Raw genomic sequence first — 16,273 nt, forward strand, 5'->3', positions numbered from 1 at the left:
AGGCCACAGTTCTTGCTAATGACAACATCTACTTCTAGATATTAAAGGTATCAGATATTCTGGTCCTTCGGCAATGGGAGTATTTCCTTTCTTTCCTTCATAAAAATGCATAATTTATTTGGTTTGGTATGAAATCAACCAGGAGAGCCTTACTGACTTTAACAAACCATTAGAGAGGGCAGTGGGAAAATGAGATCTTGTTAGCATGAGCAGCTAGTTGGTATTAACAAAAGAGAAGGGAGAAACCTGGCTGAGCTCAGTTAGGTTGGGAAACTATAGTCTCACGGATACTCCAGGGAATAGCCGAATCGCTCAGCCAAACGCATCAGCGGCCTGCTTTCCCATCACCCCAGGGATCAACCTGCCAGTTCCCCCAGATGAAGGAGGGAGGGAGAAAGGGTTAAGGGGGACGGTCCTCTACTGGGTGCACGCGCAGTAGAAGCCACAATGGGGACCATGAAGGGCAGGAGACGAATCTGAGGAAACCTGGGAAAGAGACCGGGTAGGATAGGAATGCACGCCCAGGAAGAGCTAGGGAGGAAACTGGCTAGTTTGAGAGAAAGCCTGCCCTCTCCCAAGCCCAAGGAAATAGGGAGAATCTTAACAAAAGGCCCGATCTCTCTGTAGCAGTGTGTGTCGTGGTGGAAATGAGACCCTTTCAGATTCACAAGGAAAGCCTTCCAGGGACCCGCGCATGGGAGGATGGTAAGGTTTACGGTAGAAGCAGAGATCAAAGGACTGCCCCAGGTTCAGCAGCATCCTGCTGTGAATGAAGTCCAGCCTTGTCTCCATGGGGCCCAGATCAAAGGCCAAGATCCAGAAATTCTGTGCCCCTGGTTCAGCCCACTTCAGTCCCTGTCCCCATCGGGCTAGCTTAGTCTGTGTCCCAACTACACTCCAGCTGGCGCTCTGCCCAGGCCTGAGCTCGCAGCCCTTGACGTCTGCTGTGGGCCCCAAGTGACTGAGATGGGGGGGGGGGGAAGCTCTTTGTTATGCTGATCATATTATCTTGGGCTTGGGAAGGACCAGGCTCTCTCTCAAACTAACCAATCAAGTTTCCAATCCATGGGGCTAGTGTTGGGCCCTCCCCGTAACCCATCCATTCCCAGGATCTTCTGGGGTTCTGTGTCCCTTATCCAATCCGATCCTTTCCCAGGTGAGGCCCCTGGGAATTGCCACTGGCATTGTTATGTCCGAGAATCAGATCCCCTATGCGACGGAAAGACAATCACTCCAGAGCTGATAATGTAACAGCAAAAGGTACTTTTATTCCAGCTACCTGGGGTTCCGTCATATCCAATGTAGTGGAATTCTAACTCGAACCCCGACCCAAATTTACGACAGGCTTATATAGGGTTACAGTGAGCAAGCAATCATTGTCCTTGCAAGGGTTGTAAATTCTTTAGGAAGGGTGGGCTCAGGATGTCTCTCAACCACAGGCGCCTGGCCTGAAGCTTGAGTACACCTGGTATTTGTCAAACCCACCGATTTAAGTTAATTCCTGGAATTGCCACCACCCTCTGCAGTTTACTGAGTCACTCATGTATGCCTTTTGTCCTGCCCCGGGGCCTAGGGGCCTGCCTCTGTCTTGGTGGGTCCTCACAGTGTGGCAGTGCTGTGGTCTCCCGGGGAGTGTGCGAAGCTGTGGCTTCCTAGTACATGAGGCTTCTTAATGCCCGATTCCCTTTGCTTCCTTTCCTTTATTACTATTTAGGTACCCACGCCAAGGCGCGGGCTGAAGCGCGGTGACAATAGTGGGCTGGATGGGAACAGAGACTGAGCTAGACTACCGGAGCCTTTGGTGCCGGGGTGATGGCACAGCAGCTTTGGGCCCTGGTGACCCTCCTGGGTCTGGTGGGCTCAAGTGCGGGCCTACTGCCCTCGAAGCTGAACTTCTCCCCACAGCGAGATGAAGCTGAACTACCTTGTCGTGGATGAGACGCTGGGCATGGTGTGCCCAGGGGCTGTGAACGCGACCTACCAGCTCAGTGCCAAGGAAGTGCCTCATTGAGTGCGGCAGCCTTTTCAAGGGCGCACTAGTAAATCTTGGCACCGTCGCTTAAAATCCTCTTACACTTGTGTCCCTGAAATTTCTTTCTCAAGACACCATGGAAGAACCTATTTCCAGACTGGTCTTCCTTTGGTAACAATCTTACAGGGTTTTTACCAAAAGGTTTAATTTAAATGGGATGGTGATGCCTTTAAGGTCAGGCTTAATGAGCTTGGACTAACTGAGGGTCAATGATCGTACAAATTTAGAACTTGTACAGAGAGATACAAACAATAACCACATGGATTGGTATGAAAAAGGTTGGAAAAAGATAGTTACTAGGGGATCCATGGTTTCCCCAATGAACTCTGCCATTTAGAAGGCAAATTTCTTCGAAAGAATTTCGAAATTATTCTGTTGTTTTTATCGAGGGGTGGGTTTATGTGGTTTTGCTTGGGGTAAGGGAAGATATTTCATAAATTCTTAAGGTCACCAGAATGTTTCTGTCCTCTTGGGCTATTCTTTTTGAAAAATATATATCTTCATTGATTTCAGAGAGAAGAAGGGAGAGGGAGAGAGAGAGAAACATCAGTGATGAGAGAGTCATTGATCGGCTGCCCCCTCCACGCCCCCTCCTGGGGATCGAGCCTGGAACTTGGGCATGTGCTCTGACTGGGAATCGAACCATGATCTCTTGGATCATAGGTCGATGCTCAACCACTGAGCCACGCACAGCCGGGCTCTTGGGCTATTCTTAAATATCAATAAGAGATAACCCAAGAATATTTGTTTTAATTTTTATTTAAGAATGGAGGTGGAGATTAAGATTTATAATAAGATGATTCTTTTGTCTCTCTGTCAGGATAAGAAATGAGTAATAACCATATTATACTTAATTTTATAAAAGTGCAAAGTACGTGCAAAATTTTGCAGATTTTTAAATAGTGCAATGTAAGTGCTAAACGCTAATAGTCCTTTGCTTTAACTCCTAAGGGAGCTTTCTCCCATTTTCTTCTATAGGCAGGATCCCTGAGGCTACTCAACATTTTACTTTTCTTAAGGGATAGGACATGTCCCTGGGACATCTGTCCTCTGCTGGCTGAGGCTCCCTCAGGGTTAATGAACACCCACAAAGACTGAGGAAGATAGCAAGCAAGCTTTCTTCACTGCCGATTAGCATTCGGCATTCTTTCCTTTGTGGTAATGATGGTCCAGAAGGTGCCTGGTGATAGAGGGGAGAGTGGAGGGTTGCTGCTTCCTCTGCCTCCAAAGCTTATTAAAATTCATTTCCATTCAAATAGCCATCGTCTGATTTTCATCATCAAATAAGCACACGCTGTACATATTTAACAGGCAGGAGACCTGTGCCGAGTTCATGTCTTTTTGAAGTGAAGGCCTGTTCTCTTAACGACTGTCCATGCTTATCTCTGTATGTAAATCCCCCCCCCTTTCTTGCCCCCTCCACTTTACTGTCACCCCAGTTCTGGGATCTTGGATGAGCAGCCTAGATGCCCTATTATAATGATAATTCATTTGGAATGGAATGGAGGCCCCTTCTCTAGTCTAGCTCATTATAAAGGTGAAGCCCTCGGGAGGGCAGGCTGGGAATGAAACGGTTTACAGTTATTTTTTCTCTACAAGAGGCAGAGACAGAATGGGGGTTGTTTTCTTACTTCTCTCAGCCTTGGGTTTGTCTCGCTTTGGAGCTGGCCTCCATTCCCAGACACGGTGATTGTCCTGTAGCACTCCTGGGGACCTCCATGAGCTGGAAGGCATTTCAGCTCAGGCAGTTCTACACCGAGCAGCTGCTGGGAACAGCTGGGCCTGTGTGACTGTTGTCAGTGAGAAACCAAGAGGGCAAATGTGAGTTTATCCGGCTTTCTGAAAAGGATTCATGTGATCTAATCATTCAGGACCACACAAAGATGTTGTGGCAGGTCCACCCTGGTAAGGCCTATTTTAATACTCTTTTAAACACAAGGGCCATGCAAATTCTCTTTTGGAAATCTCAGAGGTATCAATAAAGCAATCGTACTAGGGATAAATGTTCTGTTAAACTCAGGACAAGATTTTGCAGCATTTTCTAGCATGATTCAATCTGTAAATTATCTCCTTATAATTATTATCCAATCAGGGCATGTTAACAAATCACTTTTAAGAAACTTTTCTTTCTGTTTTTCTCTCGCTTGCCTTAAAAACAAAATGAAACAAAAACTTTGGGTCTAAAGTGATTGAACTCAGTTTCATGAGTTGAAAAATCATCTCTACATCAGCAAAGGGTCTTGGAAGAATGGGGGGAAATTTTGGTTTTCCAAAGCACATGCTGAAACAAAATATAAGATTTGTGAGATTTGGGGTAAAAGCAAAGAAAAATATTTCTTGCTCAGGGTCTGTTGCTTGTAATTTCTTTCTTCTTTGGAAGCATATTGTGTCTCCTAATTTTAGAAACTTGATAATTCATAAGAAGTTCATTTTGATGAAGCAGTTTTCCTGTTTTAACTAAGAAATTAGACACCTTCTGAAAGTTTGTGTAACCTTCTTATCTGACTGTCTGGAGAGAATTGTTGTCACCAATATTTGGCAGTAATCGCTAGGAGCTCATGTCTGTTCCTAACCTTAAGGAGCTCTGTAGAGTTGCCTGGTTCAGCCTAACTTAAGCACCAAATGACCTGACAATACCTGATTCTTTATTGCTTTGGCTGCATTGTTTTTCACTTAGGGAAGGCCACTGATCGCTGGCTGAACAATAAGAATAAAATTGTATAGATGTAGATTTATTAGAGTTGCCGTTTCAGGCTCATCAATATCAAGGTTGGCAAACATTCCCCCTTCTTATCTGTAACAGAAACCAACCAAGACAATGTGAAGGATTCCAAAAGAGGCGATATGGATGAAGTCACTTATTAGATTTATAAGAGCTGAAGGAAAGTGCTGAAGCTATCCATCTTCTATACTTTATTGAGAACAGGACCAATGACTCAGACTATCTGGACAGTATCTCCAAGGCAGAATTGAAATCCTGAAGTAAGCCGAGGATAAGTGTACGATGCATTTTAAGAGAAGAGGGAAACAAAGGCCAGAGTAAAAAATGCACGTAAGCCTCCAAGTACATTGAATACGAATGTGTCTGCAAGCTATGCCGCAACATATCTTTGTAAATAAAGATCTAATTTCTGAAAGCTTTAAAGGTTTTTGTCCTCCTAGTCCCTGCTTCCCTTGGGAATCATAGCTCCAAACATTAGGTTACAGTAGGCAAAATTATTATTTGACCCAGGCGAAATGGATCTGCGTGTGTAGATAAGTAAAACTAAGTGTGATGTAAGAGCAAATAATGCCATATAGTGGAGAAATGCACAAGTTAGCTCTTCTCTTTTGGCATGATGAAATTATCAAAGTCAAATTGGCTAAAAAAAAAAAAATTTTTTTTCTGTGTCAAAAAGTGTCCTCAGTACATACAAGCTTGGAAATTGAGTAAATCTAAAGACATTTGCTTTAGAATCTTGACAATGTTAAATTCTAACATGTTCACCTAAGGGCATGAATTTCGTTTTTTAAATTAGACATTGATTCCAAAATCTTTTCTTTCTTTGGCTCACATTCCATCAGGTTGATCTGGTTTCAGCCCCTGTAAATGTCTGGTTTGCTACTTACAAGCTATATGACCTAGGGCAAATTTTATTTACCTTTTTTTTTTTTTTTAGTCTCAATTTTGTCTGTTTTAAAAGGGAATAATAACATTCCATAGGTCGAAGATGAACCTTGATAATGAAATTAAAGCAGTTAGCTCAGTGCTCAGTAATAAATCAAGCAATTTATTATTATTTTAAAAATGTACAGCAGAGCCCTGGACCCTTCTAGAAGGGAGCCGTGAAGCCAGAAGAGGGCTGTGGATCAGGAATTCTCTGAGCTGTCTGGTTATTGCACAAGATTGAGGCTAAAATATTAATTTCATTGAAGAAATATTCACTGATCATCTACCAGGTTCAAGTACTTTCTGCTGTTAGAGACTGTAGTTGAGGAATGGAAACAAGAAACCTATGAGACTTACTTTGCTCCAAGCCAGAATGACACAGATTGATGGTAGTGCACCCATGGAGCTGTGGGAGCTTAGAGCGGACACTGCCACCTTCAGCAGGGATGGAGGTGGTCAGAGAAAGATTACTGAACCGATGAGTGAAGGAGAACCTTTTAAGAACAAATATAAATTTGAAAGGCAGGTATGCTCATTTATTTTACAAATATGTATTGAATATCTGCCAGATACTCTTTCATGCGCTAGAGATTCAGTGAGTGAGCAAAGCAGACAAATTGCTTTATTTGGTGGAACCAAGAAGAAACATTTGAATGAATGTTCTTTGGATTGGAAGAAGAAAAAAATCTAAACTTTATGATGACAAGTAATAATGATTTTTGAATAAATATCTTAAAATCACAATGCCTGATCTCTACCCAGCAAGCATAAAAATGTGATCTATTTCTCAAAATTAGAAGATGAAAAGCAAAATTTATAGGTAGACGTCAAGAGATAAAACCTTAAAGCGCAAAGTGTACGCTTCATTCTGTTTCCTTGACTCATCCCCTTAAACGTTGATTTTCTATTTGACATAACGATAATTTTCTCTATGTGCCCTTATCTATATTTACATCTTCCCTCCATCTCTCAGGATAAGTTCTTTCATTACTAAGCGTCTACATGTTATGTTCTAACTTGTCCACTTGGCACATTTCCACTCTTGCCCCCTTTTGTCTCTTAGCTTATAGCAAATGTCTCTTCATAGCTCTCAAAATAGTTCACTGAAGGAAACAAAACAAATCCAATTATAAAATAGTAACAGATTATGCTGGCCTGAGCTCTATCAGTCTCCCCTCGAGAACAAGGGAGAAACCTAATGTTGATGGATCCTGGCACTCTGCTCCTAAAATGCACAATTATTGAATTAAATACAACCTAATTATTAGCAAATCTGGGTAGGCACATTTGCCCTTGGTCTGCCTGAAGGCTTCATCCTTCTGGACAATATCAATCTTCATTGAGTTTTGAAATCCCAGCAGCTCCTTCAAACCAGATGCCCCTCACCCAAAATTAAGATGAATGCACGTAATTGTCATTCAAAATTCTCCACATTCAGCGTCACCATGTGCGGCGAGGAGTTTGCCTCCTTTGTGTGTCCCTGTCCGTGGTCCTAAAAGAGCCCACCATGGACTTCAGATGTGGAGGAGCCATTGATGGAAACAGTAGGTATCAAAGAGTAGAAAAGCATCCCTGAAAGCCAGGTTCTAACGGTGCTCTTTCTCAGAGATACATGCGCTTCATTTATAGCAGTTTTCACAGTGCTGATTTACTAGCAGTCTCTTTTTAATTATCGCCTCTCCTTCTCTGATTGATTGACCTTGGGTCATGGGAAGAAAATGTCAGGGTTTGCAGGGGGAAAGAAACATGTACTTATTAAAGGCAGATGGTTAAACTGAGCTAGGATTTGTCACTTCCTATTATAAAATTCTATTTTCAAAGGTTTTACAACTCAAGCATAAAAAATTGTACTGTTGGATAAAACTTAGGGGGAAAAAAGGACTTTTTGCAGGCACACTAATTAGGAAAAACTCCTGTAACCTGCAAGTTATACTCATAGAAAATCAAGCAATGCTGAACTATAAGTGCCTAACTATCTACCACCTATTGTGTGAAATCATATAATTTGAAAATCAATAAGTAGGTAGTGTGTTTAAGACTTCAAACCCCAGAATTGTGCAACACTAGCAATTAGGACTGGTATTCGGGGGAAAACATTGATAGTGGTGCCAAGAGATAGCTGAGGTGTTGAAGTTCCTGAGCCAGCTGTTATGCATCTGTTGTACTTTTTAAACCAATATCATTATGAAGAAGAGGGTTAGTGAGTTGGCAAGAAAAGCTAATACCTGATACTTTTGAAATCATTAAATAAGATGGCATCACTTCAGCTTAGATCAGGGCCGGCTGAGCCCTCTTAGAATAGGTACAGAGATTACTCTAAATAACAGAATTTAAAAGTAGAAAACAGGGCAGGTTCAAATTCAAGATTTCTAGTCTTGTACTAGAAATTGGTTCATATATCTCTTGCTCAGCAGAAAAATAAAGAACAAAATAAACTCCTTTTTTTTTTTTTTTTTTTTTCCTGGAGTGGTTGGAGAAGTAAACCGTGTAATTCTAATGTAAAAAATGTTCAAAAGTTACATTTCAGACCTCTCCAACCATTAATATTGTTCTAAAAAATAAATTACTGGTATTTGATTATATGGTAAATTCTTCACAGCTGTGACTATCTTGACAAAAGAAAAGAACATAGAAATGATAATTGTATGAGAGCACTTCATTAATTCTTATGAATGAGTAATTTATTAAACGATTTATAATAAATGAGTAATTTACTCAATGATTTACATTGAGCATTTAGAACAATAAGTGCCACATAGCAAGCCTTCCTGCTACAAGTGTGTTTTGTTGTTGTTGATGGTGTTTTCTTTATTGTTGTCATTGACACAGGGTCAATAACATCCTCGTGACAATAAACCTACATTATCTGTTAAATATAATCGCCAGAGGTGGGTAGACAACCTCCTTCCCTTCTCTCTTCTTTTCCATCCTGTTACCTATATCCCAATATGTGATTTCTTGTCTTGATAACCTTGGGTTAAATTATTAGAGCTTAAAGAAAAGTTAATCATAGAAAGGCAAAAAGTTCTCTCTAAGCAATCTAATAGTCACAGAATGGCCCTTAGTTTAAATAATAAAAATATATTAAAAGTATAGTTAGAGTTTTAGTTTGCAATCCAAAAAATAAAACAGCCTGTTTCTTCACATGAAAAATGGGAATAATAAAGCCTATTCATAGAGCTTAATGAGTGTCAAATTAAATTTTTCAAAGTACTCAGCACAGTGTTTGACAGTTGGTGTCTAAGTGATTTAAACAATTGTTTAAAATAATTTTTTTACTTTTTGTTATTAGTCTTGTTCTCATTTTTCACATTGGGACCAGAATAGACATGGAGACCTCAGAGAGTCTCAAATTGTTCTGAATAGGAGCCAGAAAGCAAAGCACTGCTTCGGAAACTATCCGGTCAGGTGGGGAGATTAACTCCATCTCTATGGCCCAGGCAGTTCTCCTGCCAGGCCCCACTTTGTCTCTGTATAAACTTTCCTTTCTATACCTTTTTGATACTTTCCTCCTAAACCCAGAAGGCTCTTAAGGCCTGTTCAGTCAACCGTGGGCATATGAAGCTACTTCACTCATCTAAGGGCAGAAAGTCATACCTGGTCGCAATTTATAGACTTCAGGAGTCAATGAATCCACAAAGACTACTGAAGGTCATGCTTGGGATTTAGGGTAGCCTCAACGTTTTATCTCCTAATTCTTCCTTGACTTTTACCTCTACTCCAAAGTAGATGCCACCTTTTTCTATTTCCATGAGAATGAAGGTGATTCTTTTATAATAATCTGGTTATTATTTAACAGGAAAAGAACAAAGGGAAGACTAGATAATATAGGCATGCCATTTATTCAGCTTTGCCAAAAAGCTACATTAACACTCTCCCTGCTGATAGATGGGGGAAGGGACTGGACAAAAGCAGTTTAGACACATGCCCAGTAAGGTCTGAGTGACATGGGAGGGTGGGTCAGTCACCTCTGGGAATAAGTTAGTGGCCAGGGATGGGCGAGGTCACTGCAAGTGCACAAAACCTAAATATTTAAACTCCTAGACAAAGGAGCACACTCTCTTCTCTCTTGGCCTTTGGCCCTCTGGCCTTCTTGGGACTCCTGTTGCAGGGGGCACACTCCCCTGTGCACAATGGACTAGTGGACTTTAATTAGCCTGAGTGCTGAATTGGACCTGGCTGCAACATGGAAGGGAAACTCTGGGCACCAGGCTTGCTTTTGGCTCTACTGGAACCCCAGCTACACCTCTTCCAGGACTGGTTTATGGAGCCTGGGACTGTGGAATCCAAGGAATGTAACTCCACGCAAATAAATCCTTTTACTGCATCCATTCGCCTGTGGGGGATTCTGAAAATGCTTATTTCAGCAGTACCCCAAGAACCTTATTCCCACTTGTGTCTGGGAAACCTGGTACATTAGTTTCTCCTGCAACAAAGGTAGCTGGCATGTCTAGCCTCTGGCTGGATTCTGCAAGACTTCTGCAATCCAAGCAGCCTTCAGCATTCTAAGTGTCCCAGCTCCCTTGGTTTTCCATTGCTTAAATTTGTTTTTTTCTAAGTCATAAATCCTATGACTTTCAAAAGCCTTTCCTAGGTGGGTGTTTCCCTGTAACTCTCAAATACGTATAGTGGCCTGATTTATAATTTTCTCCCAACCACCAACCCTCTATCACCAACTGTATTCTGCTTGTTTATTTAATTTTATTTCTAGCTTTTATTTTACTTAGGTATACAGAAGTGACTGAGCCCATTCATAACATGTTTAATTCCATATTTATATTATAATTTCTTCTGCCAAAGTTAGGCAGATTATAAAAAATTGGGGGATATTTGACCACAACTCAAGGGAATTGATTGAAGTATTTATTGCTCAGGTGACTAGATAGAATATTATTGTTTGTGTTATGTACTGAACAATTTTTTCCAGTGAACATTTATTAGCTGGTTTCAGTACACTAGCTTCATATCTGTAGTTGCATATCAGAAAATGATAAATAAAATTAGATCTCTTCACCACTTGAAGTGTGAATTGCAAACTTTATTTTAGGAATTGATTTGTTTTAGCGAGGGCAACTTCACTGGTCCATAGATTCAGGGTGACACAGAGGAAAGATAAAAGAAGGCGAAAGAGTCATTTTCCTAGGCAGTAGTCGCTAGAAAGAGTAGACCTAAGCCTTCGAGGGGTGGCAGAACAGTGAGCAGTCTTCTACGTCCTTGCATCTTCTGAGTCTAGTTCCTCAAGATAACTCGGCAGGAGGACCACGCACATAAGGCAAAGCAATCATCTGCTATTCTTCAGAACATTCTGCAGGACTTGCTCATGGAGAGTGCAGGATGCAAACCCTGCTTGTTTTAATAGCTCAGAAATTCACTTGCACTGCTAAGTTGCTTTGAATAGTCAACTGTTGAATCTTCTGCTACCCCTGTGTGTAGAGTAAGGAGATAATTGCTCTGATCCCAGGGCGAACCATCTGCTAGAACAAATTGCTCTGCTGTCTGCTTCATTGAAACGCTTGTGTTTGTTATATTATGTTGAAATGCTCATGAAACGTGGCTTATACTAAGCTGTGTTTCTGGAAAATTTGATTCTATAAATGGGCAGAACATTCTTAATTACAAAGGCTCTTCTCTCTCTTTGGATTTCTAAACTGCTTTGCTGATTTGAGCTGAGGCCCTGGAGAGCCAGCATCCTGAGATAGCAGCTGATTATTGATGCCAAGGAGGACTCATCAGTGACAACCCAAATTTTCAAGACTCATAACAGTTTCTGAAACTTCCTTTGAAAACAGACGTTTTTAAGTACTGGAATCTGGAAAAAAAAAAAAATGTCTTGTTATTATGATACAATTCTAACAGTCTTTGTTGAAGCTACTTTTAGACAGTTAAATTAGCACCTCATCTGTCAGCTTCATGTTTGTATTGTAGTAGCTAGCAGTCAGGGGAAAGTACAATTTGATAAATGCCCACTCCCAAATCTTTTGTTTTGCCGTGTTAATGTAAGATTAATGACCATTATGGCTCCAGATAGGATTTTTTTGATTTGTTGCTTTATGTCTTTCGGTATCAGACATATCTGCAAAATGTATGGCACAAAGGAAGAAAATGATGATATAGGAAGAAGAAGGGGGTAAGTCCTTCAATTAACAAGGCAGCTTTGTTGTTGTTGTTAATCCCCACCCTAATATGTCCCCCCCCCCCCCCCCGTTGATTCTTAGAGAAAGTGGAAGGGAGGGAGGAGGTGGGGGGGGGAGGAACATCGACTTGAGAGGGACACATTGATTGGTTGCCTTCCCCAGCTGAGGGGGTGCCAGGGATCAAACCTGCAACCCAGGTATGTGCCTTTGACCAGGAATTGAACCCCTGACCGTTTGGACCACTGAGCCAAACTGGCCAGGGCAACAAGGCATTTTTAATATTTTTAGGTAGATTTCATAATTCTCCAAGCCTGACTGGTAGAATTTTAGAGGTAAATGTGGGAAAAGGCAGACGGACAATATTAAGACATTAGCAATTTCCTCCTGCCACAATATTCCTTAATCTACTGTGAATAAATCTACCGCTAACTTATTTACCCACTTATTCTTTGTACCGAAGTACAATTTAAAAAGCCATAAAACAAAGACTCAGGCAGGATGGCAGCTTTGCTCAGACTGAATACTCCAGTGATTTTTACCATCTGAGGTCTATTGACATATAATGGATATTAGCAAAAGTGGATTTGCTGGGTTGGGCATCTCCCACTGTTAGCTTCATGATCCATGATATTTTGCATACAACAAATATTTCTTTGAGTGGAATGATTTTACAAATGATGAATGGGGCTTCTATATATAAGGCTAAAAGTTAGTCAGGAGATCCGGCTTCAAACAGAAAGGTATGTATGTGACCAGTGACTTTTCTATTGCTCTCATAGGCTGGACTAGACAAACAGGAACATAAGCTCTTGTGTGGCAAAGTTAGTTTTAAAATCCCTCCTTTGTCTTTCCCACCTGGTTTGGACAGCCAAGGCCAAGAGAAGAGCTATTAATTTGAAACATTTCTCTCCTCTCTCTCTTCTTCATCTTTCATCAATTTGATTCCCTTTTTATTATCATTATTTATGTGTTGTATAACTAGAAGAATAATTTGTCATGGATTACGTCTTATTTGCAAGAGGCTCTAGTAAGATAGGAGCAAGGCATGCACAATATATCATAATTTAGCGGCTTCTCTTATAACTATACTGAAGTAATGGTGGAAAAAGTACACATAAACAACTCTGAGGACAGATTTTGAATGACGCAGTAATTTTGATTTATACTTGGTATTTGATGGAACTGTATTAGCAGTTAGAGTCAATGGCTAAATGATTCCCAGCACAAAATGAGCCAGAAGTACAAAAGGAGCTTTATAATGCACGATCCAGAGCTCCGAGCCTCCCAGCTTAAATTTCCAAACTGCGGTGTAAATTACAGGCCTGGCTGTCACGTTTAACTAACAGTTCTACCAAATATGGTCTAGGTGGGTAATTTATCCACTATTCCTTTATGAAACAGTAAACACCAGCCTAATTTCATTGGCTTTTCTAAAGCAAACAGCCTCATTTCTCATAGCTACTGCAGAGGAGGGGCGAATCTCCTGACTCTTATGACAATAAGCCCACTCCACAAACAACACATGGAACCTGAGATTGCTCAGAAATGCTTTCGATGTCTGTTAACAGCCTTGGCTGCTGGTTGTCTTGAAGGGATGTCAACCTTCCTGAATCTTCTCAGGAGCAGAACCCTCATATTCCACATTTTCCTTCCTTATCAATATTCTCTCTCACCCCAACAGCCACATTCTCTTCATTTGTTTCCTCTCTGGCTTTCCTTACCAGAAGGAGAAAATAAATGAAAGCACTGGAAATCAAAATCCAGCCTTCTAACTACCGATATTAACAGAATGAGATAAACATTCCAAATATCAATAAGAGCTTCAAATCCAACCAAGCAAGGTAAGCAATTTAGGCAGGCAGATGCTAGTTCAGTAGCTGCCGAGACAGACTGATTGCTATTACTTCATTAATTTGACTTGCCTACTCTGGCAATTTGATCACACCCTCAGAGAGGATTTCTTAGCCAGAAACAGATCCCCCAAGATTACAGGTGTTATGAGAGAAAGATCATCCGAATGTGAGATTTTTTTATCTTTTCAGGCCAGGTAGGAAAGCTAATAGATTTGCATAAATGCTTCCCAGGGCCTCTGCATCGTAGCAGTGATGTGGAAAGTTTCATTCAAGAGGTTGGAGGTGGACTGGTGAGCTCTCTTTTCTCTCTAACGTAAACTTGGCAATCCTGAGCAGAGCACAAACCATTCTTCCATTGACCTATTGGTCTTTATTGCTCTATTTTGAGTCAAAGGCTATGATCCCTGACACTATCATTCATTTGAAAAGAATCATTAGAATCATTCAATCATTTATTCACTGACCAAATATTCGCTAAGGCCTTACTTTTGCTAAAGCACTGTAGTGGGCATCAGGGATGTAAAAACAAACATTCGTCATTGTCTTTGCACAGCTCAAGGCCCACTGGAAAAGATGCACATGTAAGTAGACTATTAAAACTACAATAATCACAATATGTGCAAATAATTGACATGGCCCTGAAGAGCACTGAAGAGGAAGCAACTAACTGGGAAGGTTATGAAAGGATAAACGAGACGGTATAGGGACTTTGGCCTGGGAATGGAAAAATACCGGGTAGCTAGGAAGCCAAGTTAAGATCAGGTGGCAAAGATGTCAAACCAGTGTTCTGAGTGCGCAGTTGACGAAGTTTGGCCTCCAGAGGACGTCCCTGTGGCTATGATAGTGAGAACACCACCATCTTGCACCCACAGCCCAGATGCAGAGATAGTTGCCAGGCAACTGGACAGAAGGACCTAGCCTGGAAATTTCCACTCCTGAACCCTTCACGTGTCCACCTTTGCAAAAAGCTCTCCTTTTCCTGCGGGCCCGCTTTATCCGCAGCCTGTAAAAGCAGCCAAGCAGAGCCAGACCCTGGAGCCAGTTCAGAGGACCTTTCTTTCCTCTGTGCTGCCTCCCTTATGCTTGAGCATAAGCTCAATAAAATCTGTCTGGAAATTTCTCTGGGGTTCCTTCTCTGTTTCTACCTTGGGCAAGCCATGAACCCCAACTCCGGTAACGTAAGAACAAGAGATACTTGAGCGTGTTTCTAAAAGATGCCTAAGAATTTGTAACTTTTGGCAGGGAGTTGCTGTGGGGCGAGGGTCTGGGAGGGTGTGGTCACTGCTCACTTGGGGGGGTTTTGTTGAGCGTGACCGTGTTTTCAGCTCTCTACCAGGTGAACTCAGCTCCATTATTCAACTCCCTGTCTTCCTGGGAGGCACCTCCTCCAAGATTAAAAAGAAAGGTGTGGGGATGTGGGGCGGGGAGGGGGAAACTTTGAGGTTCGTTACCTAAAGGTCATTTGGAGAACAAGAGCGTGTGATGTGTCCTCCTTTGCAAGCGCGTCTTCTCCTGAGCTGCCAAAATGCCACCGTTTAAGAAGACACCAGCAGAGTTTTACTCTTTAATTTCTCTGCTCATTAAGCCTTCACTTCTGAGGTGTGAAAATGACTCCAGGCTGGTAATAAACTGCTAGAGAAGTCATTATTTTAAAAACCGATCTTGCTCCCAAAGGGGGATGGAGTGGTACAGAGCACAATTGCTCCCAGATCAGCACCTCTGTAGGACAATGATTGTTCAATTTTTTCAGTTATCGTAAGAATAAAAAACGGCTGTCTACTTACAGCAAGAAAAGATGAAGCCCTGAGTACCCAGACCTATTCAATAATCACTCTAGTCTGTTTCTGGGAGTGGGGAGAAGATACATTTCAATGGGGGGAAATTACAGAATTGTTGGCCTGTGTATTGTAATGCAAAGAGAGCGGAAAGGGTATAGAAAGGACCAAAGAGACAGAAGTCACTTTCAGGGAGTTTCGTGATGCTAAAAAAAGGCCTGGAATAGGTTAGAATAACAATAATGCTGTTAGTGATAATCAGCTCCTCCTAGAAGCTGTAAATGTCACTCGCCTTCACTTTTGAGAAAACTTAGTTGTGTGGAGACAGGACCTCTTGGGTTTGGCTTTTTCAAGTGGTTCTCATTTGGCCTCCGAAGTAGTGAGCAGAAATTTTTCTCCTGAGTGATGCTTTCTTAAGGCAGTAAGTCCCAGACCTTTGGGACATTAACTTTCTGCGCCCTTTCTCTTCCGTCCCTCCCTTCCTTTCTTCCTCTCTTTTTTCCTTCAAGTTGTTTGTTTAATGCTCACGGTTGTATTTCTCCTTTGAACACCTTCAGGTTACAACGCAATCGCTGCATTTTTCTTTAAAGGAAAGCGAATTAGAACAATTCGATTCTGAGAAATATTCGAGCACACGGGAGAACCCTGTGGGATAATCAGAGAGCTCCGGTGTTGCTGCCTAAGTGGAGATTGTGGGAGGTGTAGAGTGGAAAATCATTTTTGGATGCAGATAAAATGCTATTCTAAGGGTTCTGCTTTTTGTCCACTAATTTTCAAGTCTTTGAGCAATCAGCCCCCTCTGCTCGGACCAACTAGGGGCATGATTAGAG

The sequence above is a fragment of the Miniopterus natalensis genome, chromosome 19 (genome assembly GCF_054644295.1).
Source record: "Miniopterus natalensis isolate mMinNat1 chromosome 19, mMinNat1.hap1, whole genome shotgun sequence".
NCBI classification, from domain to species: domain Eukaryota; kingdom Metazoa; phylum Chordata; class Mammalia; order Chiroptera; family Miniopteridae; genus Miniopterus; species Miniopterus natalensis.